The 13,551-nt window shown below is 38.8% G+C and overlaps 1 long non-coding RNA gene across 1 annotated transcript; it reads right to left on the bottom strand.

The window, feature by feature from the left end:
• Positions 1-466: 466 nt before the first annotated feature.
• On the bottom strand, positions 467-1,289 carry LOC309478023. Its single transcript, XR_014198761.1, has 3 exons — positions 1,227-1,289; positions 660-734; positions 467-569 (listed from the first exon to the last, which is right to left on the bottom strand). It is a non-coding gene; the product is annotated as an uncharacterized lncRNA (long non-coding RNA).
• Positions 1,290-13,551: the final 12,262 nt, after the last annotated feature.

Below are 13,551 nucleotides of genomic sequence, written 5' to 3'. Positions count from 1 at the left end.
TCAGGGTCATTACAATAAATATGTGACTTGAATCAACAGTGTTAATAAATGGTTGTTGAGTATTCTCATGAAACAAGATAGAGTAGAGGCTTCGACCCGGAAACAGTATTAAGGTGCAGTAAAATTATCTGTTGTTCTGTGAATGTTCACTGGTGAATTCCAGTCATTTCAATAAGAATCCACATGATCAGCAATTTCGTTTGTGGTCAAATGTCACTATGGGACCAAGTTGGTCACTGGAATTCGCTAGATTTGACCAACAGAAAGCAGCTTGAAAGTGACTCCTGTGTGAGCTGTGCTTCATACATTACATCACTACACTGCTGACAATGGTCAATGGACTTTTTTGCCCGTGTAATTTCACAAAATTAATCAATAATAAAATCCTCACAAGGGACATGTTACAGGAATCATACTTAAAGAGTTAGAAAAGTGAAAAGGTAAAGGAGATTCATTTTCCGTTTATTTTTCCTCTTTTCTGGTGGATGGTCTAGGCACTTCAGTGATTTTCAGGTCTACAGGAGGATTTTTATTCTTGTTCAATCTTGTATTTCAGCTTACTGAGATCCCTGCAAAGTACAAAATGTACAGTTAGTAAGGTTATTAAAGTGATAGTTGTGAAATTTAAATAATCTCCTCAGCCTTGTGACGTTCCAAACCTGTTTGACTTTCTGTCTGTGGAACCCAAAAGCAGATCTCAGGCATAATGCAACCCCTGTCACCATTCAATTTCACTGCATGAAACACAAGCAGAACAAAATTGTGTAAATCATTCATTAAACCATTCTTATGTACACTTGTCTAGTTCAATTCAATGCAACAATTTATGTAAAAATGGTTAAGCTCCAAAAATGTCCCAGAAAAGATCCTAAAAATAATCAATGAGTTCACAACTCATGTGTTATGGGTTGTGTTGTAAGTCTTCTGAAGCCATATAGCTTTTTCCTTTTTTTTTTTTTTGTCGAAAAAGACTAAACTTGAAGTTGTAATTCAGAGTTAAAATGTCTTACATTCAAATGCAAATGATAAAGATATAAGAAAAAATGCATAGCATTATTGGCACCAAACCTGTGATTAACATAACATTGACAGTAACATTAATAATATTTGAGAGCATGAGGGAAGATTTTCAAAGAATAACTGATTAAAAAACACAAGTACACAGTCAAACAATACAATTTCACACGGAGAAAATTCATAGTAATAAGGTAATATAGGTAACTTACTGTAATTCAATGTTGCCACTGAAATGTTCAGATTATTTTAGAAATGTACTGGTAGTTCTGGGGAAACAAAAGAACAAAGCTTTCCTGTAGCTCAGTGGTAAGAGCATTGCGTTAACAACGCAAGGTTGTGGGTTCGATCCCAGGGGATTGCACATACCTATGTATAAATATATAGGATAATGCAATGTAAGTAGCTTATCCAAAGCGTCTGCCAAATGCATAAATGTAAATGTAAAGCTGATTATTCACAACATAATATTTATTGACCAGTAAATGGCTTTAAAATGGTATTCGAGAGGATGAGGACACCTGTAGTAACGTTAAGTTAGGCTAACGTTAAACAAAAACAGACCAAACTATATTAACCTGCTTTTGTTATAACAAATGCCAATGACGACAACAGGAATCATCTAAATTATAGGCTATATCAGCAATTTGAAGACACAGTTGTACAGAATATGTTGAATTGAATGACTAAATCAATCTAAGACAATAAGTCAGTAATTTCCATTTGTTCATTGACGCCCGTGAAGAGGCGACTCGACGCCCGTGAAGAGACGACTCGACGCCCGTGAAGAGGCGACTCGACGCCCGTGAAGAGGCGACTCGACGTCCGTGAAGAGACGACTCGACGTCCGTGAAGGGACAACTCGACGCCTGTGTATATTTCTGAAATGCACTTTCTGTAAAGCTGCTTTGAGACAATGTATTGTGAAAAGTGCTATACAAATAAATTTGAATTGAATTGAATTAATTGACTACATTATAACCAGAAATAAGTATATAAATGGCTGCTAGAGAAAGACAGAGAGACAGAAAGAGAGAGAGAGAGAGAGGGTAGAGAGAGAAAGAAGAGAGGCGACTCGTGAAGAGGCGACTCGACGCCCGTGAAGAGGCGACTCGACGCCCGTGAAGAGGCGACTCGACGCCCGTGAAGAGACGACTCGACGTCCGTGAAGAGACGACTCGACGTCCGTGAAGAGACGACTCGACGCCCGTGAAGAGACGACTCGACGCCCGTGAAGAGGCGACTCGACGCCCGTGAAGAGGCGACTCGACGCCCGTGAAGAGACGACTCGACGTCCGTGAAGAGACGACTCGACGCCCGTGAAGAGGCGACTCGACGCCCGTGAAGAGACGACTCGACGCCCGTGAAGAGGCGACTCGACGCCCGTGAAGAGACGACTCGACGTCCGTGAAGAGACGACTCGACGCCCGTGAAGAGACGACTCGACGCCCGTGAAGAGACGACTCGACGCCCGTGAAGAGACGACTCGACGCCCGTGAAGAGGCGACTCGACGCCCGTGAAGAGGCGACTCGACGCCCGTGAAGAGACGACTCGACGCCCGTGAAGAGGCGACTCGACGCCCGTGAAGAGGCGACTCGACGTCCGTGAAGAGACGACTCGACGTCCGTGAAGGGACAACTCGACGCCTGTGTATATTTCTGAAATGCACTTTCTGTAAAGCTGCTTTGAGACAATGTATTGTGAAAAGTGCTATACAAATAAATTTGAATTGAATTGAATTAATTGACTACATTATAACCAGAAATAAGTATATAAATGGCTGCTAGAGAAAGACAGAGAGACAGAAAGAGAGAGAGAGAGAGAGGGTAGAGAGAGAAAGAAGAGAGGCGACTCGTGAAGAGGCGACTCGACGCCCGTGAAGAGGCGACTCGACGCCCGTGAAGAGGCGACTCGACGCCCGTGAAGAGACGACTCGACGTCCGTGAAGAGACGACTCGACGTCCGTGAAGAGACGACTCGACGCCCGTGAAGAGACGACTCGACGCCCGTGAAGAGGCGACTCGACGCCCGTGAAGAGGCGACTCGACGCCCGTGAAGAGACGACTCGACGTCCGTGAAGAGACGACTCGACGCCCGTGAAGAGGCGACTCGACGCCCGTGAAGAGACGACTCGACGCCCGTGAAGAGGCGACTCGACGCCCGTGAAGAGACGACTCGACGTCCGTGAAGAGACGACTCGACGCCCGTGAAGAGACGACTCGACGCCCGTGAAGAGACGACTCGACGCCCGTGAAGAGACGACTCGACGCCCGTGAAGAGGCGACTCGACGCCCGTGAAGAGGCGACTCGACGCCCGTGAAGAGACGACTCGACGCCCGTGAAGAGACGACTCGACGCCCGTGAAGAGGCGACTCGACGCCCGTGAAGAGACGACTCGACGCCCGTGAAGAGGCGACTCGACGCCCGTGAAGAGACGACTCGACGCCCGTGAAGAGACGACTCGACGCCCGTGAAGAGACGACTCGACGCCCGTGAAGAGGCGACTCGACGCCCGTGAAGAGACGACTCGACGCCCGTGAAGAGACGACTCGACGTCCGTGAAGAGACGACTCGACGCCCGTGAAGAGGCGACTCGACGCCCGTGAAGAGACGACTCGACGCCTGTGTATATTTCTGAAATGCACTTTCTGTAAAGCTGCTTTGAGACAATGTATTGTGAAAAGCGCTATACAAATAAATTTGAATTGAATTTAATTAATTGACTACATTATAACCAGAAATAAGTATATAAATGGCTGCTAGAGAAAGACAGAGAGACAGAAAGAGAGAGAGAGAGAGAGGGTAGAGAGAGAAAGAAAGACAGAAAGAGAGAGAGGGGGCAGAGAGAGAAAGAAAGACAGAAAGAGAGAGAAAGAAAGAGACAGAGAGTGCAGAGAGAGAGAGAAAGAAAGAGAGAGTGCAGACAGAGAGAGAGAGCAGAAAGAGAAAGAGAGACAGAGAGAGAGTGCAGAAAGAGAGACAGAGAGAGTGCAGAAAGAGAGAGACAGAGAGACTTTGACTTTACAACTCTTTATTAAAACATGTACTAAAACGCTAAAATATCATATATTTCACCCTTGCAGACATACTGTTACAATATGCACATGCGGAAAAAGATTCCAAAATAAAAATAGAAACCTAAATAAAAAAATAAAAAAATGAAATTAACCATTAAACATCACCAATTAAACACGATAGTTTCATCTTCACATATTGACAATAAAGCACCATTCACACACCATTTAGACTCAAATTCAAGTACATTTTTTGTAATTTGATAGAATTTATATTCCAGTCTGATTCTTGATTCAACCAATGCAGTAAACATTTTCAGCGCACTCATATTTCTCCCTTCAGCAGCCATTCTGCAAGTCTTCCAAATAGCTAGTTTAGCTTGTCCAACTGCAAAATTTGCCAAGGTACACTGTTCTCTGTGCGTTTTTGAATACTTACATCCATAAATAAAGAATGTATTGTTAAAACAAAAACCTAGGCTTCCAAGTATTCTTTCCAATAAGGTAAACAGTGGTACTAGCCTTGGACATTCAACAAAAACATGGAACACAGTCTCCGGATTAGTACAAAAATTACAGAAAGGTAAAACAGCCGTATTAAACTTAGAAACAAAGCTATTGGTAGGTAACACACAGTGCAATATTCTCCACTGTAAATCCCCAGATCGTTTCGGAAGGGGACCTTTATACAAGAGCCTCCAAGAGGGAGCAAGATCACCAGAGTCTATAAAGTATTCTCTCCATTTTGTATCACATCTCTGATTAATATTCCCAAAATAATCAGTCTTTACACATATCTGGTAAAACTCTCTTTTTCCAACAGCTTGAAAATCAAGCTCCTGTAGCCCCTTAAATTTCAATAACTTCCCCTCTTGGTCATCCTCTGTACAAACCCTTGGAGACACAAATAACTTCGGGAAAGAGCATTGCATCGAATCACCAGACAGGAAACAATTTACAAAGTGGAGGAATTGGGAGGGAAAAGCAGCTTTCAGATTGTTTACGAAATGTTCCACCATTCTCACAGACCTGAATCCCACCTGTTCACAAATTTCGGCTGCTGGCCTCCATTTTCTGGAAACAATATCAATCAGATGAGCCACTGTGGTCAAACCTTTGTCTATAAATGTTTTAGCAATGATATTAGACGTGCAAACATTGCCACCAAGAAAGGAGTTATAAAACAGTGGCTCATTCAGGCCAAAATGGTCATTTTCTCGTCCAGATTCCTTAAAAACGGTCCAGGAATTTAAAACTGTCACATAGAATCTTACATCAGATAGGCCTATAAAATGTCTACTATGCAAAGACATCAAAAACAATTGTCTATCAAGGGAAAAGCCGCCAAAAGTTCTAAGCAAAGCCAGGCCAAATGACACCCATGGTGTTGTAGAATAAAGCAAAGTCTGAGCAACTTTTAGCCTCATAGCTTTAACTTTAGCGGTCACATCAATTAACCCTTGACCTCCTTCAGTAACTGGCAAGTAGAGAACTGCAGGGGGAAGCCAGTGATGACCGTCCCAAAAAAAATCAACAAAAATCTTCTGCAAACGTTGCAATAGACATTTTGGTGGATCAAGTACATTTAAACGATGCCACAGCATAGATGCAGCCAAGTTATTGATTATGAGTACTCTACCCCTATAGGACAAATGAGGGAGAATCCACCTCCACCTTTGTAGACGGCCAGACACTTTATCAAATATACCTTCCCAATTATTCTCCATATATTTGTCAACCCCCATAAAAACCCCAAGCACTTTGAACCCTTCCAAGCTCCAAGAACAGAGCTGAGGAAGTACTGGAAGGCCTCCGTTCTCCCATTTGCCCAGCAAAAAGGAAACACTCTTTTGCCAATTTATTTTTGAGGAAGATGCTCTTTGATAGACATCCAAAGATTCTACCAATTTCTTAATATCTTCATCTGACCTTATTACCACTGTAACATCATCAGCATATGCACTTAGTTTAGCTGTTACCAAATCTGTACCATAAGGACACATTGTAGAAATCCCACTTAACTGACGTCTCAGAACTGCCAAAAGTGGTTCGATAACAATAGCATATAAAATACCTGAGAGGCCGCACCCTTGTCGGATACCTCTGCCAACCAAAAATGGCCTCAAAAGGGTGCCATTTATTTTTAATATGCTATAAACATCCGTATACAGCAGCTTAACATAATAAATAAATGATGAACCAAAACCAAAGGCATTAAGACATTTAAAAAGAAAGCCATGATCAACTCGATCAAAGGCTTTCTCTTGGTCCAGAGAAACCAAGCCTACATCAAGTTTATGCACTTTAGCAAAGGAAATCAAGTCCCGAACCAAAAAAAGATTATCAAAAATGGATCGATTCGGAATGCAATAAGATTGATCTGCATGAATCACTGAAGATATACAACATTTAAGTCTATTAGTCAAAGCTTTGGAAAGTATCTTGTAGTCAACTCCTAGCAATGACACAGGGCGCCAATTTTTGATGTCTCCAAGATCACCCTTCTTAGGCAGTAAAGTTATCACGGCCCTCCGAAGGCTCACAGGTAACGTGCCTCTTTCCAGACACTCCAGGAAGACAGCAAACAGGTCCTTTCCGATCACAGACCAAAATGTTTTGTAAAATTCAGCATTCAGCCCATCCAATCCTGGAACTTTACCTAAAGAGAGTTCCTGAACAGCAACAGTCAGTTCATCAAATGTCAAAGCCTGATCAAGTCTAGATTTCTCCTCTTCTGCAAGTTGAGGTAAATCTTGAAGAAGAAAGTCAGCCATTTCATCATCACAGATTTCAGCCTTATAAAGATCCTCGTAAAAAGATGAAGCATAGGACATGATTCCACGATCGTCAGTCACTTTTCCTCCTCCTGGAAGTTTCAAATGACATAGAATCTTCCTATTTACAGTCTTTTTCTCCAGACTAAAAAAGGATGATGTCGAAGCATCCATATTGTTAAAGGTAGTAAACCTTGCTCGGACAAGTGTCCCTTGGGCCCTTTCTTCTAACAGATTCCGTAAGAGAAATGTATTCCGTTCAAGGATTTCAGCAGTGTCCACACCATCCACTTTATCCTCAGTGTAAAGAATGTCTTGTTCAAGCTGTTTCAATGTACTTTCCAGAATGCTTTTATTATAGGCAATATAGTTCTGACAAAAAAGTTTAATTTGTGTTTTGCCAATATCCCACCATTGACTTAGGGATTTATATAACATTTTACTCTCTCTCCAAGTCTCCCAAAAAAAGGTGAAAGAGTGCACAAAGTTGTGATCTTGCAACAGTCTACTATTAAACTTCCAGAGTGAGTGCTTAAGAGTGCTCTGTGTAGTAGAAATTTCAACAGTCATATACTGATGATCAGATAAAGCAGTGGGAATAATACAACTATTAAAAAAATGACCCCTAACACTTTTCTTCACATATATTCTATCAAGTCTGGCTCCGGATATCATGTTAGAGTTTACTTTCAACCAGGTATATTGTTTGGTCTGAGGGAAAGCTTCTCTCCAAACATCTACAAGACAATGATAAGTTATCAAGGTTTTAAGCTCTTCTGACGACTGCTTATGTGGTTCTTCATGGTTCCTATCTATAATATGATTTATGGTACAATTAAAATCCCCAGCCAGAACAACCATTCTATCCTGCAAAACATCACTTAAAGCAGTCTTCAGTTTTTTAAAAAAGAGAGTTCGCTCTGAACCCACATTTGGGGCGTACACATTAAATAGCGAAAAATTAAGTCCATGAACCGTCACGTCCACACGCAACATTCGACCAGGAACCAATTCAAAAACACTCACAGGATGCACCTTATACTCCGGCCCAAAGAGAATTGCAACACCTGCGCTAACACTAGAACCATGACTTAAAATCGCCTGCCCCTTCCATTCACTCAACCATTGTACTTGATTATTTGAGTCTGTATGAGTTTCTTGCAGAAAAACTATACTAGCCCTCTTTATCATAATATAGTCAAAAAGACTAAACCTTTTAATAGCATCACGACAACCGTTGATATTTAAAGTGCCAAATCTCAAGGATGCCATGAAGAGAAAGAAGAGAAGGTACCAAAAAAATTGCATGCTAGCCATATCCCCTTTTGCCTGGTAAGTGCAGTATACTTCTAACATTACTCAGGAGCTTCTTAAGGCGGTACCGTTTTGGTCTGTCTAGCTCATCAAATGTTGCCTTCCGCATAGCCACAGTACAAGATACCAGGAAAAGTTTTAAATCCGGAAAGTACGACTCAATACTGGGTTTGCGAAGCCCCTTTGTATTGTCAAGGAAGGTGTTTATCTGTTGTAATGAGTAAAGTTTAGTCCTACCTTCAGAAGTATTCTCCAAGTCCATTACGTCACTCCCATATAGTTCCTCATCGTCCTTATCGAAATCCACTTCTTGTGAAACATCTTCTTGACTATGATCGATTGACTCATCATTGCTTATTTTAATCACACTTACTTCAGGTTGTATTTGTTGTTGTTGATCCTCGAGTGGATCGGCCTCATGCGCGTCTTTTGCATTTATCTGATCCGAACTCAACTCCGACTGTTTGACTACGGGCATAACATCAGCTACCTGGGTCACCTCAGTTATCTCCACGGCACTATTGCTGGAGTTAGCCGACAGGGATCTTTCCCCATGCTCCTCGAGCGAGCCACTCGGCGCTGACTCCGCGTCGGCTTGTGGATGTAGTAACGGCGCAGCGTCCGCAACGTCAGAGCCTCGCGCCCTACCATCAACAATATTACCAGCCAAAACCTCATTAACGCCATTATTCCTATTACGATTCGGGCAAGTCTGTCGAACGCATGCGCGTAATTTGCACGGGGGTTACGGGGGTCATGACCCCCTCAAAAATCAGTGCAATGCACACCAATGCACACCCCTATAATACAGTATTTGATTTTTAAACACGCAGTGTTTTCGCCAACTGACCTAAACCGTTGACCCCTGAAGTTATGACTTCTGAAGGCCTAGATTCACTCGGTTGAAAAATGGTATTTTGTAATTTATAACTGTTATATTATATTTTACTGTTATTAAACTGTATATTTATATTAACAGGATATATTAATCTGTTATGTTATATTTATAACATTAAATAAATCAAATCAAACAGAGGTATATAGTAAATAAAGATAAGGACAGTAAAATGTAGTCAAGTATCATAAATGTACAACTAAGCACATGTATGATAAGGACAGCAAAATGTAGTCAAGTATCATAAATGTACAACTAAATAAAGACATTAACATTTCTTCCTCCCCCGTGCAATTCCCAGCAAATGGTATGTCCGGGCAGAACCAATAATGCTAAAATGTTGTTCCTGTCCGGACTCTAATCCTGCAGCGGACCATGTCTGAAGTTCATCACTGTAAACTTAATCTCAAAATAGAAACAAATATAAGTAACATTTACAACGTAACTAATTTGTGTGCACTTCAAATCAGTAACAATGTATATAAAAATGTGCTGTAAATGTAAACATATGAAAACCTAACAATAAATAATTAATATTGTTTTGTGTGGTTCTTATAATCCATCATTATACTGAAACAAATGAATGTGAATAACAAAATAAGAGTTTAAATAAAGATTATTCTTAAATACATGTCCTTCGTGTAAATGTACGCGCAACAAATGCTAACATTTTAAACTTCTACATATATTTTGAGTAGATAACCGATAGTATATTCTCAGTAAAGGGTTTCACCCTGTGTGTTTCCACACTGATTAAGGATAGTTCGGGAGATACAAGTAAAAATGATCTTATACGTGTAAAAGATCATAGCTACAAGTAAGGTCATGATTTGAATTAAGACGGGTAAAATTAAATATTCGCTCAAGACAAACTTTACTTATGCCACGCCAGTGGCGCCACGGACCACCAGCATCTCTGAAAAATGTGTGGTGATTTTCTAAAAGATACAACTTGATCTAAATAAGAGCAATGTAGAGTCCTCGGATTTCTTAAAACAAAACAACAACAACAAAAAACATTGTGACAAACTTTGATAACATGTTGTATGGACAAAACTACTGTTTGAAATATTTTTGTATAAATAAGATCTAAGACGCCTAAGCACAGTTTTTCAACATTCTAAAGTTTTTGAACAGACGCTGTTTAGTAACAATTATACCTTCGGTTAAAATCGAAGCAAAATCATTTACATCATACATAAGTCTTCTAAGAAGATATGATTTTAATAAAACTTTAAAGATTTGATTTAAACAGTCTTTTAATTTTAAAATATCTTATTGAAACTTTTAAGGTTATGCTTTTAAATGATTTATTTCGCACTGTAGTTTATCTCTGAAGGATCTGGAGCTGTTTTGTTTGACAACCTAAACTATTTGCTTTTTGGATTGTTGCATAACGAACTAGCGAATAACGAATTGTTGCTTTCCTCTCTGGAAATGTAAGGTGTTTTTATTTATATATTTATTTAGCTTAATTTTATTAAATTATTTATTTATTTAATTTTCGAAAATGTACAAATGTAGTTTTCTGTGATGGTCGTGTTTAGGTGTAAGGGATAGAATATGCAGTTACAGTACAAAAATCATTATGGCTATGGAAAGCTATAAAAATTGAAACTCCGCATGGACCAAAAATTATGATTGAATATTTTCATATTAATGAGATATATGACGACTAAGTGCAGTTTTTCAACCATCGAAAGTTTTTGAACAGACATTGTCTCACATTATAACAATTATACTTTAGGGTCACCGTTAAACAAAATCATTACAGAAATCTTCTAAAAGGTAAATAGAAGATATGAATGTATTCAAACTTTAAAGATTTTTTTAAGAAAGAAAGTTAAGAACTTTAAACTTCAAACTAAAACAGTCTTTTACTTTTAAAAGATCATATTTAAACTTTTACGATTATGCTTTGAAATAAATTTAGTACGAACAAAACTTTGGCTCTGGAAAGGCGTTAGCAGACTAACATTACATACGCTGTGACATGATGCACATAGAGATTAGTTCATTTTTTTAGAACCGTGTGTGTGCGCGCGTGCAATACAGCTTAGAAATGATATTAAATTATTTATTTTATAGTTTTCTGTGATGGTCGTGTTGTACATGATCGAATATGCAGTTACGGTACAAAAATCATCATGGCTATGGAAAGCCATCAAAATTGAAACTCCACACGTACAAAAAATTATGATTGAATCTTTTCATATAAATGAGATTTAAGACGACTAAGTACAGTTTTTCAACCATCTAAAGTTTTTGAACAGACATTGTTTAATAACAATTATACCTTAGGTTCAATTTAAACAAAATCATTACAGTAATCTTCTAAAAGATAAATAGAAGATGTGTATGTATTCAAACTTTAAAGATTTCATTTAAACAATCTTTTATTTTTAAAAGATATCATTTAAACTTTTAAGATTATACTTCTTATAAACTCAGCACCTGATATCCTGATCACTGAATTTGTGTGACTCTCTGACACACACACACACACACACACACACACACACACACACACACACACACACACACACACACACACACACACACACAGGTCAAACGCTGGTGTAAAGAGAGGCCAGAGGGCCCTGATTTCTAAACATGTAAGATAATTTTTTATTTTCGTGAACCCGTTTCATACATTGCGTTGTTTCATGAGCTGTATGTTTTTTCTTCAACTCTCTAAACATTTAACTGATTGTTTCATAACATGTAGGCCTATGTTGTTTTTGTTTTGTTTGTTTTGTTTTTTTTCTTCAACTCTATAAACATTTAACTCGTTGCAATTTTTTGTGAATCCATTTTATTTAAACTGGATAGTTCTACATTTATTTAAACTTTTTGTGTGAGGTTTTAGTAAGATCTTTATTTTATATTATTTATTTATAATCATTTATATTCTTTTAAAGAACAGAATGTTTTATGTAAGATGATTTTTTTATTCTTTTGTTTATCTAAAACTGAAAGAATTGGTTTCAGTAAGATGCTATTTTATATTATTGTATATTATATTTTTTGTGTGAAATATACATTATTTTATAAAATCTCTGTTTCTCACTATCACTGTGCTCTGGAATGTGGAGGAGCAGAAGCAGGGGGATGTCAGAATGCGGAGGGCGCACGCACCACTCAGGCCGGGGCTGTGCTGGAGAGGCGCTTTAGTTATCTAAACATGTGAGATGATTTTTTATTTTCGTGAACCCGTTTCATTTATCGCATTGTTTCATAAGCTATATGTTTTTTCTTCAACTCTCTAAACATTTAACTGATTGTTTCATAACCTGTATGTTTTTGTTTTTTTGTTTTTTGTTTGTTTTTTAACTCTATAAACATTTAACTGATTGCAATTGTTTTTGTGACTCAATTTTATTTAAACTTTTGAGTGAGGTTTTAGTAAGATCTTTATAAACATTTCATTTATATTCTTTTAAAAGAACTGAATGGTTTTTCAACATTTGTGTGAGATAAACTTCCACAGTTTTTTCTTATCAGTTTCACAGTACAGCCCGGATACGCTCAGGAATATGTAGGGAGGATCGTGTGTGTGATACCAACTTCAAAAACACACACTAGCTGTCATGTTCAAAAGGCTTCAATAGGCTTCAAACAATTAAAACTAGCTGTCATATAGCCATGACGTATTATTTAATCACAGTGTCTTCAAACGATCAAAAGGCTTCAAAAACACTAACTGTCATGTTCAAAAGGCATCAAACTAGCTGTCAGATACCATGACATATTGTTATAACACTTTCTGTCAATATCAAAAGGCTTCAAAAGCCTTCAAAACTAGCTGTCAAAACATGATCAAAAGCTGTCAAACTGTCAATCAAAAGTCAAAACTAGCTGTCAATAACAACATGATCAAAAGTCATACTAACTGTCAACCTGTCAATCAAAATTCAAAAGCCCTTTGATACTATGCCAAAAGGGGCGGGACACCTGTCACCGGAAGGGGCGGGACCTGTCACCGGAAGGGGCGGGGCACCTGTCAATCAATCATTTTTTGACAGGTGGTCCGTGGTATCAACTACTAGTGTCCTCGATCTTGATCGTTCTATACATAATCTGAACTGAAGTAACGTTAGGCTTGTTCTGATGTTTCATCATTGAGACAGAAGCGAAGTCCTACATTCTGATGTGTGGAGTCACATTTGATATTACAGTGGCTTAACAAAACGACAAAATTGTGTAATTACAAATTATTCTCAATTATATTTTATACAAATATATAATTTCAAAATCACTATGAAGTTTTTTCTTCATATTCTGTTTATATTCACATTCATTCGGCAGGCACATTTTTGGTTGTCATCACCACATCCTTCCACATGGTGTCGGCGTTTCACTGCTGTTTGATAAGGATGTTGAGAGTTTACCAACTAGGCCCACTGTAGGGTTACTGTTTTGTAAGTAGATTTATAGAAAACGGAGATCAAGTCGCTCTTGATATGAAAAAAGAAGAAGCTTAAATGAGAATACAGCTCAAAAGAGAGTGAGTAGAGTCAGAGGGTGAGGATATAATAA

Source organism: Leuciscus leuciscus (assembly GCF_965113295.1).
Source record: "Leuciscus leuciscus genome assembly, chromosome: 16".
NCBI classification, from domain to species: domain Eukaryota; kingdom Metazoa; phylum Chordata; class Actinopteri; order Cypriniformes; family Leuciscidae; genus Leuciscus; species Leuciscus leuciscus.
Note: the sequence above shows the minus strand (reverse complement) of the source record. Positions and strands in the feature narration are given on the sequence as shown.